Source organism: Dioscorea cayenensis, chromosome 19 (genome assembly GCF_009730915.1).
Source record: "Dioscorea cayenensis subsp. rotundata cultivar TDr96_F1 chromosome 19, TDr96_F1_v2_PseudoChromosome.rev07_lg8_w22 25.fasta, whole genome shotgun sequence".
Classification (NCBI taxonomy): Eukaryota; Viridiplantae; Streptophyta; class Magnoliopsida; order Dioscoreales; family Dioscoreaceae; genus Dioscorea; species Dioscorea cayenensis.
The window spans coordinates 16,014,023-16,018,678 of record NC_052489.1 but is presented as its reverse complement, the minus strand read 5'-3'; the positions used below and the strand labels follow the sequence as shown (position 1 = coordinate 16,018,678).

Here is a 4,656-nt window from a genome sequence, read left to right as displayed (position 1 = left end):
GTTACGTATTGCTGCGGAAGGATTATTAAAATTAAAAATGTTTGTTAAGGAGCTTGATTGATGATCAATTAGCTTTTCCTGCTTTTGCACGCCCATCTCTCCCTAGCAGAAATCACTAATCTAATCCTTTCTTTTGGCCTTAATTACAATGAATTAATTAAAGTATTGTCTTGCACAAGATTAATTAGCAATTTGTTCTAAGAGTTATTAAGTTGATAAAGTTGCCACGTGTTTAACTTTGAATATACATTTTTGGTCAAACATCCTAGGCATGTGGAAACCAATGGGATATCCTCAATCTTGACCGTGTTAATTACTTTCTTGATGTAACTATAGTGAATGGTCTTGGTTAATTTCTGGGTACTGAGGGAAAACTAATTATGTTATGATTCCGTTACTCCCTTATAGAACTGCAGGGTCAGGGACAACCACAGTTAGTGGACACACCTAACATCTCCTAATAAAACATTATTTATGAACTCAAAGAAAGCTACATGGGGAGTTTTCATATGCTTTTCGACTTGTACTGCCATGTTTCTAAAACATTTTTTCTACCAGGTGCTAGTGGGCGGGGTTGCTTGAAGTTCTTCTTTGTGTCCCAAGCTGTGTTCCAATTGATTTTACTATCTAGAGTTGATTTAACAAGTGCGCAAGTTCTTTTCCCAAAGTGTTACAAAACCCAGTATGTCTCGTGTTTGATCTTTATTCATTGTTGATTATGCCATGATCTTAAGGAAATTTAGTGTTGTTTTTCTCTTCAAGTTCACAATTGTCATATGCTAGGTCTCTCAATTAATGGTTGTACAAAATCTTATTTTGTTGTCTGATCCAAGATGTGAATACATTTGTTAATTACTGAAGAGGCATCTTTTCACAAATAATATCTCATTTTTTGTCTGTATTTGATGTTACAGTGAAATTTGCAAGTACCAGAAAAGTACTGAGCTGCTTATCAGGGAAGCCACTGCAGAGTATTGTCAGGGTACTGCCCAATTTTAAGGTTGGATAAGCTCTTAGTTATCTATTATTCTTTCCCAAATAATATCGCCGAAGAGATGATCCATTACAAGGACAAGGCAACACCATAGGGCATTCAAACTATATATATATGTGCTCAATGTACGTATCTTCTATATAATCAGCGCAAATCTAGATCTATCATCTATATATTAAGAACTACTATAATTGACTTGCGAAAGAGATGTCGAAATGCATGGAGCAAACAAATGTGTCTCAAACAATACATGGGATAGATGGTCGGGGAAAAGCTAATTGTACAAAGTTTCAACTTGATTGTGCGTGCTTTCTGCTTCCATGCAAGTCACGGGAACCATGTGATCGAGTGACATCCAGTATGAATTAAAGTTAATATGTCATGTTCTTAGATAAGAACCTAACTCTTTTGTTGATTTGTGAGAGTGATCATTTATTTTTAATTGTGTGTGATTATGTAATCTATGAAAATTTCCCAAAAATCAATCAATAAAAATTTCTTGCTTATTACTGATCAGAACTAAGTTCTCTATGAATATTTAATATGCAACATGCTTTAGGTAGTGGGAACATTAGTGATGGTTTGGTGGTTCAATATCAAGCAAAGGTTTTGCTTGGCATGTACCTTAGTTTCTTATATAAAATCTATGGTGCGTTAGCACTTCAAATCGAATGAACGGTGTTGATATTGTTGATATAAACCATACCTTTATTATATCATGAAAATGTCGTCGATGATTATTTCCAGTTGACTTTAGTTTATTGTTTCTAAAATTTGCTAAGCCTTAGCCTTGAGTCAGTCAACATTTAATATAATTGTTCATGCTCATCTATTTAGATATACAGAATAACTTAATTTGCCATTTTACAAGGCATCATAATTCATCAAAGTTGTACAAACAGGATGATATCCATGCAATTTGTTGTTGATATTATTCTTATTAGAAGTAGGTGAAACATACGGATGTCAGTTTTATTAGAACACTAGTATTATTAGAAGCCACACAATAAATATATTTTTTTAAGGCTTTATGGCACCATTTCCTTTCCATCAACCCCACAAAAGAGGAAGTTAAGGTACTCTGCATAAGTGTATGGCTTATATTGCTAAGTGTTGTCTTGGTTAACCAGCTCATCTGGGGCTTGTATCATGCATCACATATTTATTTTCGGAGAAACTTGAATCAATTCATCCCCATGTATCAATTTATAATCAAGTTATTCAATACATGCTAACCCTATAAGCTTAAAAATAATTTACTTGTATACAATGTGATGGCTATCAACAGTCAGTAGAATCTCAGGTACTCCCAACATTTCATAGGTCACATTAAATTTAATATAGTTAGTGTTATTAGTTTATATGGAAATTAATATAAAAACCTAATACTATAACACAATCATTTATGCTGTTGCTAATGGTGATGGTGATGGTGATATATAGCCTTCAGAAATTATTCTAGATGACGAGTACAATGAGCAAACAAAAGTTTCCTTCCTTAAGTTGTAAATGAAAGAAATTTTCTTATATTCAACCTACCAAGCATGACATCACAATTTCATTTTTCTTTATAATGTTATGAAGAAATCCTTTATATATATAATCTATTATTACTAGCCTGTTATGTTTAGCCTTTTGTGCATCTCAGTGAGATTCATGGCATTGTTTCCAATTTTTATTCTCAGCAAGGACTGTCATATATCTCAGGCCGCATGTAAATATTATTTTTCAACAAAGCTGCCAATTCAACTAGTTTTCTTATTTGCAGTCTTATTTATGATTAAATTGCATAGGTTGCACTTCATTCGAGGTTCTACTCTCACTTCTGCAGCTATTTGGCTTCTTCCAAAATATATTAACTTGTTCTAAATATAATTTTGTGACATGTGTTTGTTTATATGATGTAGATAACAGTTTATATGCCGAAATTAAAATTGAAGTGTATGAAAATGGTCGTGTCAGAATCTGCTCCAAATACTGGACCAAATAATGGTACTAGGTGTGACACTGTTATGGGTGCTAGATTGAGCAACTTTAATTCATCACACCCTGTTGGTTCTAACAGATCAACTCCAACACTTCATGTTGCTCCTCACTGCTCGATTCCATCATCTTTTGCTGATTCAAATCATAATGAACAAGAGTCAAACCAAAATAATAGTACCAGATTAGACAACGTTCCAGCAGTTAATGAAGCAGAAAATTTAAACGCAGGTTCATTTCATATCTTCAGTTTAAATCATAATTTATTATATTTATGTTAATGTTCTAATTTTCTACTTATATGTAAATTATTGTAGTTGATAGAAATGGACAACAAAGAAAAAGAGGCCGAACTACTTTGAAGGAGTTGTGGACATTACCACCAGAAGAGAGAATTGTGGTGAGTGCAAATCATTTGGGACAACCACTTGGGCCGGAAGCACAACTATTGGCTGGATTTCTCTGTATGCTTGCTCGAAATGGTCAACAAATTGGCCTCCATTATGAGAGTTGGCATAAAGTGCTAAAAACATTGAAGCATGAAATGTTCAAATTTATTGAGGTAAACCCACATAATTGAATTGTTCAAATGTTGTTTCTATAAATATATAATCATCAAGTTACATAACTAAATAAAATTGTTAATTATGTCTTCAACTAGTTACGATTTGCTCTTGGGATTTCAAAAGAGTATGTGCTCAAGTCTTTGGGGAAGAAATGGAGAGATTACAAGCATGATTTGAAAAAGCGTCATTTCAAACGAGAAGATGGTTTGCAAGTGAACAAAGATAGACATCCAAATGCAACCATTCGATGGCAATGGGACCAATTAGTTGATTATTGGTATTCAAATAAAGGAGAGGTATGAATACTTATTGTACTTATTTTATTAAAACTATCATATCTTTATTATTTCTAAGTTAGTATACATGTCATCATGTAGGATTCAGAAAAACTTGGGGTTGCTAGCAGAAAACAACAAAAATATACTCATACCTCTGGATCGAAGAGCTTTGCTAGAAAGGAAAAGGAAATGGTAAGCAAATATATATTAAGAATTAAATTGTTAGTCTGAGTTACAAATGTTGTTTCTACTTTCTTTTGTATTTTACTGATGTGTTCAAGTTTATCTGTTGATATTTGTGATTCAAACAATTTTTTTTTGTTTAAACACTTGTAGGAGGTTAACAGTGGAAGAAAAGTAGGATGCCTCCAATTTTTTAAAGCAACTCATACCAAAAAGGATGGTTCTCACATGAATGTGGAAACTGAAGAAATTATGGTAATAATTATGTCTTACGTATTCCTTAATTCATAATTTGATGTGAAATATAATATATTATTTCTTTATAATAATTTTTAACTAATATATACAGGATAAAGCCAATGAGAAGTTAGCTGAATGTGAGACAGTAGATGAGGATATGCAAATGGTTGAAACTGAAATTCTGACCCAAATTATTGGAAAAGAATGATGTGGGCAAGTAAGAGGGCTTGGATTAGGTCCAACACTAAAACGTTATTATGGGGGGTACGACTAGTAGAACTTCCACTGCCTCAAGCACTCAATCAAGTGAGTTTGTTGAGCGATTTCATCAAATGGAACAACAAATGCAACAATTAGAAGAGGAGTGAGAGCAAGAACGTGCACAACGTGAGCACGAACGTACACAAGAATG

General features: G+C 33.2%; 1 long non-coding RNA gene across 1 annotated transcript; it reads left to right on the top strand.

Annotated features, from left to right (window-relative positions):
• Nucleotides 1-3,958: 3,958 nt before the first annotated feature.
• On the top strand, nt 3,959-4,376 carry LOC120283968. The gene is made up of 3 exons (XR_005543407.1): nt 3,959-4,013; nt 4,158-4,259; nt 4,354-4,376. It is a non-coding gene; the product is annotated as an uncharacterized LOC120283968 (long non-coding RNA).
• The last annotated feature ends 280 nt before the right edge of the window (nt 4,377-4,656 follow it).